The 7,500-nt window shown below is 38.6% G+C and overlaps 1 pseudogene; it reads left to right on the top strand.

Annotated features, from left to right (window-relative positions):
• The first annotated feature begins 45 nt into the window (after window positions 1-45).
• LOC119570388 lies at window positions 46-2,128 on the top strand (annotated as a pseudogene).
• Window positions 2,129-7,500: the final 5,372 nt, after the last annotated feature.

Here is a 7,500-nt window from a genome sequence, read left to right as displayed (position 1 = left end):
AACAGTTCTGCTGGCTCTAGTTGCTTACACATTTCCTTACGGGACATGATGTTTGGCTGGAACGCGGTGTTGCCGAAGCTAGAAGACACGAGCAAGTTCAGGGTGACAGAGGATGACGTGGCTTGGTTTGGTAACTACTCAATGATCTGTTTTCGGACGTTCGAGAGAAGTGTGGCTGTAGTGGTTTCTATCTTAAGTACAGAGTATTATTATTTTTTTTTTACAGCAGGTATCACACCACAACACACAACACACAAACACAACACTACAAACACACACACACAACACACATAATATTATATAGTATATATACTATATATATATATATATATATATATTTTTTTTTTTTTTTTTTTTTTTTTTTTTTTTTTCTTTTTTTTTTCTTTTCAGGATCTCTACCGTTCATACTGATCACCCTGTTCTCCCCACTGGCGGGTATTGTAGCAGAACATATCGGTCCACGACGGCTACTTGTCATTGCGATGTTTCCCATCGCCGGGTTCTGGCTCCTGAAGGCATACGGTCCCTACCTGTGGTGCTCCTGTACTCGACAAGCCTTACTGGGATCAGTGCAACGGTAGTCTACACAGTACTGCATTTTTTTTTAAAAATAAAACATCAGTGATTGCGAATTGTATCCTGCCAGGATTCGGGATAGCTTTAGTGCTTCCAGATATATTCGGCTGCGTATGTATGCTGGTATCCAAACTACTGGATTATTTCTTTCTTGGGACGCTGCCACTGCTGTTTCCGCTGCTCCTTTCGTGCCCTTGTCGTTTGTGCTGCTACTTGTGCCCGAGGTCTGTATTTAGAGAGTTTTAATTTATGAAAGAGAGGGATAGGCCTTGTAAATATCAAATGAAATTACTTGAATAATCTTACTATTAACTTAACACAATTTGTGAAAAAATTGTAATAGGGTTGACCTGGACATTCTCTAAAAATAACGTCTCTGAAAAGCAAAAATCCCTTTTCTGCAGTCCCCGTACTGGCTGGTGAGGAAGAAGAAAATCGACGCAGCTGAGAAATCTTTAAGATTCCTTAGGGGACGAGATGACAATGTGGCAAGAGAACTGGAGGCGATTGGGAGCACGACAGTTCCCGAACAGAGTGAAGTCAAGAACCAGGTATTTATTAAAAGTGCAGAGTAGTTGAATAAGACTGAGATTCAAAACCGTAGTTCACTGTTGTAAAATGAGATAACATTTTACCACCACTAGGTAATTATCAGTACAATTATTAGTACAACAGAATGTTCGAATTGTAAATTAAACTTATAGCTTGGCTAGTTAATTTGAATGTTAGCATCATTTTACCATTGCTGGTAATTAACAAGACGAAACTGACAGAGGAAAATATAAATATTTATAAGTTTGTTCCTCTATGTGCTTGTGTTCTTTCTTTATTTCAGATAAAAGAGCTTCGAAAAAGACACAACGCCATTCCTGTTGTATTGACAATCATCCTGTTAATTCTGAAAGAGCTCGGTGGGAGAGGACCAGTTTTCACCTACTCTGTGTACATGTTCCGTGACGCGGGAGTGCAGCCGGATGCCTTCTACTGCACAGTGTTCATCGGTGTTGCCCGCCTTGCAGGCACGTGTGTGTCTGCATGCATTTCGGATGTGGTGGGTCGCAAACCCCTCCTTGTGGCATCAACGCTGGTCTGTGCGGTGTCTGAGGGCGTGGCTGGAAGCCTCCTCTGCCTGGAATTGGAAGGTGCCGCGTGGGTGCCCCTGGCATCTGAGATAGTGTTTGCTATCGGTTACGGGCTAGGTCTTGGACCCATTTCTTGGGTGTATATTGGAGAACTTCTGCCAACACCTGTCAGATCTCTGGCATCTGCAATGGCCATATTTGGTGGATTTCTTACATACTTTATCCTCAATTTTGTGTTCCTGAAAATGACGTCGACTCTTGGCCTTTGGCCGACTTTGCTTCTCTTTGGGGGAGCAAATCTGGCTATCGCCCTCCTAGTGTTGTTTCTTATTCCCGAGACAGCAGGCAGAACATTGCAGGACATGGAAAAGATCTTTGTGGTCCAGGGAAGGCAACAACACCGAGATAACCCTGCGTTTCAGATGGAAATCATCCCGTCAGTTGCCCGACCTGCTGCAAGTACTTTGTAAAATAGTTGACACCCAAATTCTGCCCAAACAGCGATATACCTATATCTGTCTATCATCTATACACACACACACACACACCAACACACACACACACCACACACAACACACACACACACACACACACACACACACACACCACACACACCGCACACAGACACACACAACACAACACACACATCAACACCACACACACACACACACCATAACACACAACACACACACACACACACACCACACACACCAACATGGGTATGGTCGGTATTTTTTTTAGATCCTTCTATGCCCTTTTAAGTATCAAGATAATTGTTGTATTTTTGTTGAGCCTTTTGAAGTTTGAGAAGTCATTTGTTAAACAGATTGGCTAGTTTTTTTTTTCCCCACTGTTATCTATTATAAGGATCATACTACTTCCGTCTACACCATGGTTCGCTTCTATCCGTGGTTGTTCACTGAGCTGTAATAATCCCGGTAAAAGTCTAACCACTACTTTATGATTCATTTTTATTATATGTCTCTTCTCTGCCTGGTTTCTTTATTGCATAAATTTTGATTTTTCCCTATTCGAGTCTCCTTTAGTGTTTTCATACTGTACTGAGATCACGTTTTTCATTATATTGGAGTATTGGAATTCCGTACATATTCCCTCCTTCTGTTATTTATAGTCTTGTTAGTTCACCTAATTCTGTTTTTTTCATGGTGACGATACTTCAGGACCCTACGTTGTTGTATAAGCTGTTTAGTTTCTATAGAGAGCTTGCTGGAGCTTTGCTTGACGTTTTACCACCTATCCCACCATTGCAGCTACCTTTATTATGTTATTGAACTCTTCGTGATTTGGTCAATGTTGAGATCTTGTCACGCTGAGAAGTGAATATCTGTTTTGGATGTTAAGCTAAATCTGTCGCTCTGGTCTCAAGTAGCTAAATTTGGCCGCGTTTCGTAGGAGTTTATCCTTCCTTTCTGAAGTGATAATTTAATTTGCCTCGGCCATTCGCTGCCAAACCATTTACTTATAATAACTTCCATGATTTTTTTACAATATCGTGAATATTGAAATTATAAGTGCAATTTGGATTTGAAGTCTGATGGCTGATTATATTGTTGATTATACGTGTATGGCAAACCGAACCTGATTTGTGATTTGCATGTACTTATATACTGGTGGTGGTGGCGTTCCTTAGTGAATATACTTGAGGAAAACTGTCATACCGTGTACTGTTCCCGGGTCCTGGGGTAGGGGGGCAGGTGATCTTGTAACTTTGATGAGTATGTGAGATGGTATTCTTTTGCTGGTGGGGAAAAAATGTTATTAATATGATTACAGTTATTAATATTATTATGTATTTATTTTCTACCGTTGTTTCTATCTTACTGTGCACTCTCGATCAGCATTGGGGACCTTATGAATTTATTGTCACAGTAATGGAACCATATTCCTAGTTTGCACCGTCTGCATCCTTTCTAGTTTAAGAGGGGCTAGGAATGCATGGTCAATATAAATATTATAGACTTGTGAGGGGACATTTGGATGAATTGTTTTTATTTTGGTTGGAAATAAACGCTATATAATCTCACGAAACTTTCTCTCTTGTGTAGCACTATCAACAGACACTCTCACTCGTATTGTTTATCACTTATTATCACTGACAAACCATGCCACCTTATGTGTGTAACATATATATTGTATATATATAATATCAGATATTATAGTATTATATATAGTATATATAATTATTATAATATATATATATATCTATAATATATAATATATATATACTCGACACTTACATGCATTAATTTTTAGTCAATTCAGTAGTCCATCATTGAGCATCGTGATAATACTTGAAAATAAATGAAAACTATTTGACTAACGATATGGAGTGCGAACAAGTAAGGCAAAAACAATAATGTCATAGTAAATAACAGTGCTCCTAAAATACTCTATTGTCTAAATACCGTGTGCAGACAGTTTTAAAGGTAGTCCTTTACAAGGGAAAAACACATCAAGCGTAAAACTACCTAAGGGGTTTGTGCCAGTTCAGTATTCTCCCTCCCTTCTCTCTATGTGTGTGCGTGATGTGAGTGTGTGGTGTGTGTGGTGTGTGTGGTGTGTGGGTGTGTGTGTGTGTGGTGTGTGTGTGGTGTGTGTGTGTGTGTGTTTGTGTTGTGTGTGGTGTGTGTGCGCTTTATATATATATCTATAATATATATATATATAATATATATTAATATATATATATATATATATCAATATAGATATATATATATATATTATATTATATATTTTATATATATAATATTATATATATATAGATATATATAATATATATATATATATATGTATACACACATAAAGGTACCGTGGCATGGCTTTTGGTCTCAAGTGTCATGTCGATAATAAGTGATAAATTATTTTAAAAATTACGAGTGAGAAGTGAGCTGTGATAGTCACACAATAGAGAAAGTTTCGGAATATATAGAGCTTTTATTCCAACAAAATAAAAACAAGCATCCAAATGTCTCACAAGTCTAGAATATTTACTATTGGACCAGCATATTCACAGGCCTCCATCTAAACGGAAAGGATGCAAGAAATGGTGCCAACTAGGACAATAAAAAAAATGGTTTCCAAATTCACTTGTGACAAATAAAATTTCATATCGGTCCCAATGCCTGATCGAGAGTTGCCACAGCCACATCCACAGTAGGAGCAGTTTGCCACAGTAGGAGTAGAGAGTGCACAGTTAGTAGATAGATAAAGAAGAATAGAAACAACGGTTTAGGAATAGAAAAATAAATACATAATAATATTAATAACATTAATATATTAATAAACATTTTTCCCACCAGAAAAAGAATACCATATCACATAAGCATTCAAAAGTGACAAGATCACCTTGCCCATACCCAAAGGGACACCGAGGAGGAACAGTATACACGGGTATTACAGTTTTTCCTCAAGTAATTCACTAAGGAACGCCCAAACCAAAACCACCAGTATAAAGTACAGCAAATCACAAAATCAGGTAGTAGGTTTGCCCAGACCAAGTATAATCAAACAAGTATAATCAGGCCAATCAGACCTTCAAAAATCCAAATTGAATTTATAATTCAAATAGATCAGTCTCACGATATTGTTAAAAATAAAATATGGAAAAGTTATTAATAAACGTAAATGTGGCAAGCGAAAGCGAAAGCGAATGGCCAGAGGCCCCAAATTTAAATACACTTCAGAAAGGAAAAAGGAATATATAATAAAAATAAACTCATACGGAAAACAGCGGCCAAATTTAGCCTAACTTGATAAGACCAGAGCGACAGAATGTAGCTTGAACATTCCAAAAACAGAATTCACTTCTCAGCGACGGAAGATCTCAACATTGACCAAACAACAAGAGTTCAATAACAAAAAAAAAAAAAGGGAGCTGCATGTGGGATGGGGGTAAGACGTCAAGCAAGCTCCAGAACTCTGATAGAAACTAAACGTTATACAAAAAGTAGGTCAGAAGATCGTCACCCTGAAAAAAACAGAATTTGGTGAACTAACAAAGATATAAAAAAACAAAAGAGGGAATATTGGAAAATTAAAACTCAAATAATAAAGAAACAGTGACCGGTACCAGTAGAAAACGCTAAAGGAGTCGAAAGGAAAAACAAATGATGCAATAAAGAAAAACCAGGCAGGAAAGACATATAAAAAAAGAACATAAGAGTAGTGGGCTTTTACAGGGTTATCAGCTCAAGTGAACAAACCCCGGAAGAAGCAACCCGGGGTAGACGGGAATAGATAGATCTTTAATAGATAAAACAGTGAAACTAGCCATTTTTTAAAAAAATGACTTTCAAACTTTAAAAGCCCAAAAAAAAATACAACAATTATTTGATACTTAAAAAGGGGTAGAAAAGGGTCTAAAAAAAAAAACCGAAAAATAACCATGTGTGTGTGTGTGGTGTGGTGTGTGTGTGTGGTGTGTGTGTGTGTTTGTGGTGTGTGTGTGTGTGTTGGGGTGTGTGTGGTCTGTTGCGTGTGTGGGTGTGTGTTGTGGTGTGTGTGTGTGTGTTTGTGTGTGGTGTTGTGTGTTGTGGGGTGGGTGTGTGGTGTGTGTGTTGGGGTTTTTTGTGTTTTTTGTTTGTTTGGTTTGTATAGATGGATAGAAGATTAGGGATATCGGTTGGCAGAATTTTGGGTGATCAAATATTTTACAAAGTACTCACGGTTGCAACTGACGGGAGATTTCCTCTGAAAGCGGGTTATCTCTGTTTTGTTGCCTTCCCTGGACCACACAGTTCTTTTCCATGTCCTTCAATGTTCTGCCTGCTGTCTCGGGGGAAAAAGAAACAACCTAGGGGGGCGTCCAGATTGCTCCCCCAAAAAAGAAGCAAAGTGGCCAAAGGGGAAAATCGAGTATTTTTAGGGAAAAAAAATTTAGAAAAGTATGTAAGAAACCACCAAATAGGCCATTTCGATGCCAGAGATCTGACAGGTGTTTTGGGGAAGTTCTCCAATAACACCCAAAAAATGGGTCCAAGACCTAGCCCCTAAACCCATAGCAAACACTATTCAGACCAGGGGGACCACGCGGCACCTTCCCAAATTTCCCGGCAGAGGAGGCTTCCCCCCCCCGCCCCGAACCGCACAGACCAGCGTTGATGCCACAAGGGGGGGTTGCGACCCCACATCCGAAAAGCATGCAGACACAACGGTGCAAACGGGCAACACCGAGAACATGTCAGTAGAAGCACCGGGTGCACTCCCGCGTCACGGAACATGTACACAGAGTAGGTGAAAACTGGTCCTCTCCCACCGAGCTCTTTCAGAATTAACAGGATGATTGTCAATACAACAGGAATGGCGTTGTGTCTTTTTCGAAGCTCTTTTATCTGAAATAAAGAAAGAACACAACACATAGAGAAAAACTTATAAAAAATTTTTATTTTTTTTTGTCAGTTTCGTTTGTTAATTTCCCCAATGGTAAAATGAGCTAACATTCAAATTAAAAAGCCAAGCTATAATTTTTAATTTTTCAAATTGAAATTTGTTGTACTAATAATTGTACTATAATTACCTATGGGGTAAAAGTTACTCTATTTACAAAAAACTACGGTTTTGAATCTCATTTTTATTTTAACTACTCTCACTTTTAATAAAAACCGGTTTTTGACTTCCCGTTTGGGAAAGTCTTCCCAAACGCCCCCATCTCTTGCCACATTGTATCTCGTCCCCCAAGGAATCTTAAAATTTTCCCGCTGCGTCGATTTTTTTTTCCTCACCAGCAGTACGGGGGGTGCAGAAAAAAAGGGGTTTTTGCTTTTTTGAGACGTTATTTTTAGAGAATGTCCGGTAACCCTTTAAAATTTTTCAAAATTGTTGT

The sequence above is a fragment of the Penaeus monodon genome, unplaced genomic scaffold (genome assembly GCF_015228065.2).
Source record: "Penaeus monodon isolate SGIC_2016 unplaced genomic scaffold, NSTDA_Pmon_1 PmonScaffold_256, whole genome shotgun sequence".
Lineage (NCBI taxonomy): Eukaryota > Metazoa > Arthropoda > Malacostraca > Decapoda > Penaeidae > Penaeus > Penaeus monodon.
Note: the sequence above shows the minus strand (reverse complement) of the source record. Positions and strands in the feature narration are given on the sequence as shown.